Source organism: Mustela lutreola, chromosome X (genome assembly GCF_030435805.1).
Source record: "Mustela lutreola isolate mMusLut2 chromosome X, mMusLut2.pri, whole genome shotgun sequence".
Taxonomy (NCBI): Eukaryota; Metazoa; Chordata; class Mammalia; order Carnivora; family Mustelidae; genus Mustela; species Mustela lutreola.
This window is the reverse complement of record NC_081308.1, coordinates 44,921,731-44,929,762: the sequence shown is the minus strand read 5'-3', so window position 1 is coordinate 44,929,762 and position 8,032 is coordinate 44,921,731. Positions and strand designations below refer to the sequence as shown.

The 8,032-nt window shown below is 41.5% G+C and overlaps 1 pseudogene; it reads left to right on the top strand.

Moving 5' to 3' along the window:
* The first annotated feature begins 5,376 nt into the window (after nt 1-5,376).
* On the top strand, nt 5,377-6,244 carry LOC131820943 (prohibitin-2-like; annotated as a pseudogene).
* The last annotated feature ends 1,788 nt before the right edge of the window (nt 6,245-8,032 follow it).

Sequence of the window (8,032 nt, the reverse complement as noted above, 5' to 3'; positions counted from 1 at the left end):
ACCTTACCTTTTTTTTTTTTTTTTTTTTCCCACATGGGCTGCACAAATAGGGTTTTTTAGCACTCTAAATTCTGGTTTGTTCAATAAGGTGTGAACTCTGGCCAAAAGCTTTTCCATATTCATTACACTCATATGGTATTTCTCTACTATGACTTTCCTGATGCTGAATAGGATTTGAGCCCCAAATAAATGCTATTCCGCATACATCACACTTGTAAGGCTTTCTTCACTATGAATTTCACTATTTCTTCACTATTTCTTCACTATGAATTAAGAGATGACCTGTAACTGAAGGCTTTCTCATATTTATTACACTATAAGGTTGTCCCCTCCTATGAGAGCTCTGATAAAATGTGAACTATTGCTGAAAGTTTACCACATTCATTGTATTCTGAAGGTTTCTCCGTATTCAGACATTTTATATGTCTTATATATGCTGCACTGGGCTCAAAACTAGGATTATATGAACCACAAGTTGGGGATTTATCACAAATGGGATTTTCCTCTGATGACACAGAGTTTTCCCTCACATCAGAGCTCCTGTCACATCCAAACAATTCATAGTTCATCTCCCGCGTGGGGCTTAGTCCATCGGCCATTATTCTCAAACTGTAATCTCTGGAAGGAATGGGTTCCAGTCATTCCCATGCTGAGTTTCCCTGGGATATCACTGAACTGACTCACTTCTTCAAAGGCAGGGTCCTTCTTCAAAGAAGAGCCCAAGGAATTCTGGCCAACAAAATCCACTTGGGTTTAGCCTCTTCAGGTACTTTTTGGTTATTTTTAAGATTTTTATTTATTTGTTTGAGAGAGAGTGAGAGCAAGAGAGATCACAGAGGGACAGGGAGAAGCAGACTCACAGCCAAGGGGGGACCCTGATGCGGGACTCGATCCCAGGACCCTGAGATCATGACCTGAGCCGAAGGCAGACGCTTAGCCCACTGAGCCACCCAGGCACCCCGGGTACTTTTTGGTTAAAAATAAGATTGTGTTCATTGGGGTTTATCAACTGAAATGATAAAAATAAAATTAAAAAGTATCAACTGTTTTCTATATTGAGAATAAATCGATTGCCAGTCTGAAATCATGGAAGAAAGGATTACCGAGTTCAAACAAATGCCCATTTGCCATCATATTAAAGGACAGGACGAGCAAGTTGAAAAACGGGTTTCTGCCCCTGCCACCACACTGGATGTGTGTGTGTGTGTGTGTGTGTGTGTGTGTGTTCGCGCATGCACATGCACACACACACACACACACACACACACACACACAAGATATGCTGTTTTTAAATTCCCCCATATACTATCATATATTTTACAGTGAGCCAGGAAGAATGATTCCATTTCATAAATCAGGAATCCGAGACTAAAAACAATAAATATCATACTCACATGGCTAGTAATAACAAATCTTGGACTAGATATCATATTTTGAGTACTGTTATTTTTTGTAACATGAACACCAATTTGTATTTGAATTCATACGGAATTTCCTACTATAGCTATAATACCTGGAAAACTATGTAAAAGATTTCAAACCTGTGAGAATTTTAAAAAGAGAGAGGGAAGACAATAAAGCAAGAATATTTGTGTTTCTGCAATGCAGCAAGAATAAAGAAGCAAAACTGAATCCTACTCAGCCTTGAGAGTGCATTCCAGTCTGTTAGAGAGAAGGAAGGAAGTTGGCACTGTGGGTGAAAGAAATGATGGAGCCTGGCCAGAGTGTCCTGTACAGTCTAGACCACAGAGTTCTCTGAGGTAAGCTTATAGCCTTACAGTCTTGGTTTAGAAAGAAGATTTAGACAAACATCTCAGATCAGATGTTTCCTCTTAGACATCTCAAACTATGTGTTGAAGTTAACCCAAAAGCTTTTATCCATCTGGGTGCATCTAAGTTACTCTGAGTCTCCAGGACTAGGAGGAAGGAGGAAATAATAAATGGAGTTACAAGTATGTATCAGTCAGGGTCACAGCAGGAAACCGATAACACTCAAATTGGGTAATTTCAGGAGAGTTTAATAAAGGAACTAATGCGGTGTGGGCAAGGGTATAAGAAAATCAAAAAGGATTATCAGCATCCCCAGGCTAGTAACTGAAGGGTGATTTAGCAACTCCAGGCCCAAAGGACTGAGGGGAAAGAACTTTAATATATATCCCAAGCCCAAGAGAGCTAAGTATAGAGGGACACTATATAGAAGCTGGAACCTTCATATGAAGGATGTAGCCAGCCAATGATGAGCCTACACAGAGGGAGCTCAGAGGCATAAATGTCACGACATCACTCTCCTACCCTTTGACCTGACAGGGCTTCCCACTGGACAAGCTCAGTCAGAAGCCAGAGGGCAAAGTCAATTCCTGGGGCAAACAGCAGGGTGCAGAAGATTGGGAAATGGATCTGGAGACACAAATGAAAGACATAGAGCAGAGGGTATTTAGATGGTTGGATATATTTACCTGGCTTCCTCCAGGTAAGAATTGAACCATATAATCGAGTGATTTAACCTTTTTCGCCATCTCCAAAATCAATCAATAATCCACTTTGGTGAACCTCCGACAATATTTATAACAAGATTCTCAGAGTAGAGCTTAAATACCAGAGGTTAAGGAGGAAGGAAGTAGGAACTGGGAAACCATTCCATTTATTAGAGTGAAACAATATAAAATATTTGGAAATAAATTTGACAAGAAAAGCAGAATTATATGAAGAAAACCATAAAGTCTTTTGGAAAGACAGAAAACAAAATCTGACCAATTAGAAAGATAAACTATGTTCTTGGATGAGAAGATTTCATTGATATCATAAAATTAGAATACAATTAATTGAATATTAACTAGATTGCACAGGATTTCTTATTTTGGAATTGCACAAAATAATCTAAAGTTTATTTGGAAAAATAAATGACCAAGAGCAGGTAAGATTATTATGAAAAGGAATAGTGAGGGCATCTACCTTAGTGGATATGCTATAATGACAATACAATTACATACATGTATATATAATTAAATATAAAATGAAGGTGGCAATTAAATTTACATATAATTGACTGTTAATAATATTGAACTGCTATCGTATAGCATGTACCCTATAGTACATCACAGAATCCAGCTGAATTAGAGTTAAATATACGAAAACCAATATGAATGTTGCAAGGAAAATTAGGAAGCTAGAGGTACAATATAGGAGTCAGAGAAATCATCTCCACTGGAAATGGTGAGAGTTCGAAAAGATTAAAGGCTGACATTTGACTACATACAAATTCAAATTTTTTGAATGACAAGAGATATCATTAATATACAAATACAGATCAGCAAATATATTTTAATAAAGATGACAAGGGTTTAATATCCAAACTATATAGAAAGTAGTCTGAAAAACTAACTTAAAAAAAATGGGAAAAGGATAAGAGGAATTCACAGAGTAGCAAATCTAAACTGCCAGTATATTAATAAATATGGGTGGAGGGAGCCAAAAGTCTATGGTAGTGAGATAAATGCAAATTAGAGAAATAATGAGATTATTAGTTTGCATACATGAGATGGTTAAACATTAAGAGTTATAATTCTAATTATTGGTAAGGATGCAGCGAAAGGTTATTCCTATACACTGGTGGGAAAATTCTCAAGTCTTAAGACTTTGGGAACTTCAGAGCCAAAACTTGTAAAACCGTGTATTAAAACAATACACACAGACACACACATACATCTTGTACTCAGTAATCCAACTCCTGGATATCTCTTCCATAGAAATAGAAGCACAAAATATAAAGTCCTATGTGTGAGGATGTTTATAGTAATACTGGAAACAAAATTAAAGGCTCATCAAAACAAGAAGTGTAAATAAGCTATAAGATACCTACACCACAAATATGATACAACCATTTAAAACAATGAATTAGAACTATATAAGTTGACTCGGAGACATTTATACAAGGTTATCATTATATACATAATATACAAGATATGGAGAAGTACAATTAATACGATACCATCATGGTAGCAATGAAAAAAAAAAACATTATGTGTTTATACATGCATGCATGTGTATTTCTATCATGATTGATGATAAGAATGCAAAATAATATAGAAGGATACGTAATAGATTATTAAAATGGGTTAATGAGGAGATTGTTTTTTTTAGAAAAAAAGGAGGTGGAAATTCAAGCCCAAAGTAAGGAAAATAGTAGACTGCATTAAAAAGGTGGACATGTATGTATAACCACATTTATGTTGTCATGTGTGGAAAGGTGATGAAATTAAGATAATCAAAAATATTAAAGCAGAAATGTGATAGCATGATTTCAAATTAAAATGTTCAGCAATATTAAAAATTAAAGGTGTGATTCTTCACCTTAAAAACTCAATAGATGGGGCACCTAGGTGGCCCAGTCAGTTAAGCGTCTGACTCTTGGTTTTGGCTCAGCTCACGATTTCATGGGTCCTGACATCGAGCCCCACATTGGGCTCTGTGCTCAGTGTAGATTCAGCTTAAAATTCTCTCTCTCCCTCTCCCTCTGCCTCACCCCCCCCCCATCCCCCGGCTATTGTGTGCACAAGTATGTGGGCATTTGCACGCTCTCTCTCTCTTGCTCTCTCTCTCACAAATATAAATTTTAATTGGAAAAAGAAAAACCAATGGATGGAACAGAGGGAACACTTCCTAACTCACTCTATGAGGCCAACATTACCCTAATACCAAATTAGATAAAGACACTACAAGAATGGAAAATTACAGACCAATATATACCTCATGACACAGGTGCAAAAATATTCAACACATTTTTACCAAGTCAAATCCAATGATGTATTAAAAGAATTATATACCACAGTCAAGTGGGATTTATTCCAAGTATGTAAATCCAGTTCAACATGCAAAAATCAATTAAGGTAATCCATCCTATCAACATACGATCATACGGTCATATTGTTCAATGCATAAAAAACATTTGACAAAAACGCAAAAGCCATTCATGAGAAAAACTGTCAGCAAAGTAGGAATACTGGGGAAATTCCTCAGCTTAATAAAGAACATCTACTAAAAATGTACATATAACATCACACTTCTTAGGGATTAACCAGATGCTTTTCTGCTAACATCAGGAATAAGGACAGGATGTCCCTTCTCACCAATCCTATTCAACAGCAACGTCCTAGTTAATGTAAGAAGATAACACAAGACAAGAAAATGTATACAGATCGGGGCACTTCTGGTGTCCTTTCTCCTATGAGGACCTTGGGCCCCGGATCCACATGTGAAGGGTGCAATCTCTAAACTGGAGTGGGGTAGAAGCAGGCCAAGTCCCCCTTCTTGCCTTCGGGGCCACCGGCCTCAGGATCAGACCATGGCCCAGAACTTGAAATACATAGATAGAGGGACATGGGCAAGGTGCTAAAGTTGCTGCTGGGGGCTGGCACCATGGCCTACAGCACTCATGAGTCTGTTTCACCACAGAAAGTGGGCACAGAGCCATTTTCTCTAATCAGATGAGGGCCTTCACTTCAGGACCCCCTGGTTCCAGTACCCCATCATCCAGGACATTCAGGCTGGACCCTAAAAAATGTCCTCTCCCACAGGCACAAAAGACCTGCAGATGGTAAGCATCTTCCTGTGAGTGCTGTCTCAACCCAATGTCATGGAGCTTCCCAGCATGTACCAGTGCCTAGAGCTAGACTAGGAGGAGTGAGGACTGCCATCAGCTGACAAGGAGGTGCCTGAGGATGGTGTGGCCAAGTTCAATACCTCGCAGCCAATTATCCAGGGAGCCCAGACATCCTGGTTGATCTCATGGGCACGGAGAGAGAGGGCTGAGGAATTCGGCCTTATCCTGGTTGATCTCACGGGCGCTGACAGAGAGGGCTGAGGAATTCGGCCTTATACTGGATGATGTAGTCATCACAGAGCTGAGCTTTAGCTGAGAGAGTATACAGCTGCTATGGAAGCCAAACAAGTAGCTCAGCAGGAGGCCCAGGGAGCCCATGTTCAGGTGGAAAAAGCAAAGCAGAAACAGCAGCAGAAGGCTGTGTAGGCTGAAGGTGAGGCTGAGGCCACCAGGATGCTTGGAGAAGCCCTAGGCAAGACCCCTGGCTACGTTGGACTGTGCAAGATCTAGGAAGCCCAGAACATCTCCAAGAAGACTGCCACATCACAGAATTGTATCTATCTCACTGCTGAAAACCGTGTGCTCAATGTACAGGATGAAATTTTTGCTTTGAAAACTGACAGCCTTATCAAGGGTAATAAATGAGTCTCCCCAGCCCCAGAGAAAATGTGAATCTGCTTCCCCCACCCCTGGTTCTGAGGAGCCAGTGTGGGGTCCAATAGACCTCCATCCTGCCCCCAGTATCATGCCATAGTCCTCTCTGTGTCAGTTCTCCCAGCCCTTCCTAGATGAACATAGACTGGCCAGTTTTCAAGGGAAAGACCTTTCTCTTCCTCATGTTGGCCAGGGGTATTGGGACAGTATGATTTCTGAGTGATTTAGTACAGTATTGATTCCTCCTTCTAGGCTGAGGGGGTGATAACCACCATCCCAGGAATTCTCAATAAAAAGAAATAATGAAAGCTATACAGATTGGAAAGGAAGATATAAAACTGTCATTGTTTGCAGATGTCATGATTGTCTATGTAGAAAATTCCAAAGGGTTCTAACCCAAGATGCCAATGTAGGAAGATCCTGAACTTACCTCCTTTGTGGACATAGCAAATCTATACCTACTTATACAGCAATTCCTCCTGAAGAAGAACGGAGAGCTGACCGAACAGCTTCTGCACAACAAAAGATAGAGAGACCACATAGAGAACATTGAGCCGGAGACACAGTAAGGGAATCCCACCCCCGATGCTGCCAACTGCAGTGAGGAGAGAGAGTACTGAGGGACCATGAGCAGATTCATCTGCCCTGGGGCACAGGAAAAAAAAAAAAAAAAAAAGCTTAAAAGATGGCTTAAAAGAGCAACTAGAACATAAAGGATCCTGCCTCAGATCTCCAGCAAATGGCAGGGGAGCTACCAGAACTCTCTCTGGGTCACAGGACCTGGCAAGTGCCATGGCTTACATTCCTCCACCACCTTGATAGCCTGGATGGGAGCAGGGGCCAGGTGCCATAGCTGGCCTACCACCTCAGTGAGCCCCAGCCCACATCAGCCCAGAAGTCCCACCAAGGCAGCCACAGTGCACCGCACAGTGGGACACACCTGGTCAAAGCTCACTACAACTCCAGCTGACATAGGTGTGAAGCACCCCAGAACTCTCCAGGCCCACACCACTTCAGCACCAGATGACTTGCTAGTGCACTCCTGGCACAGAGTACTCTGGAACCTCCTGGCTCCTGTCTTCTTTGGCTCTAGTGACACCACCAGGACACACCAGTTCATGCCCCACCTCGGTTCCTGCCATGCAGTGAGGGCATCCACTGTGCTGAGCACTGGCAGACCACCACCTGCTCTCACTTCAGCTTCAACTGTCCTGCCAGGATACCCTCTGTGTGGAGAGCCCAAGAACCACCCCAGCCCATGCCCACTTCACCTCAAACAATCCCATGAGGACAGCCCCAGCACAGACTCCCCCAGGATCCAAGCCCACACCAGCCACAGCTCCAGCTATCCAGGCAAAGTCACCAGGCACCCAGTCTACACAGGGAATGAGCATACAACCATTCCTGGAAGGTTAGAAGAAGTAGCTGTTCTACCTAATTCATAGAAACAAACACAGAAAGTCAAGCCAAATGAGGAGACAAAGGAATATGGTCCAAAAGAAAGAACAAGCAAAACCTCAGAAAAAGAACTAAATGAAACGGAGATAACCAATCTACATAATAACAAGTTCAAATCTTGGTCATAAAGGTGTTCACCAGGCTGTAGAGAAGAACAGATGAACTTAGTGAGAATTTCAACAAAGAGAAAATATATCAGGGTGCCTGGGTGGCTCATTGGTTAAGTGCCTACCTTTGGCTCAGGTCACGATCCCAGGATCCTGGGTTGGGACCCCACATCAGGCTCCCTGCTCAGCGGGGTGGCTGCTTCTTGCTCTCCCT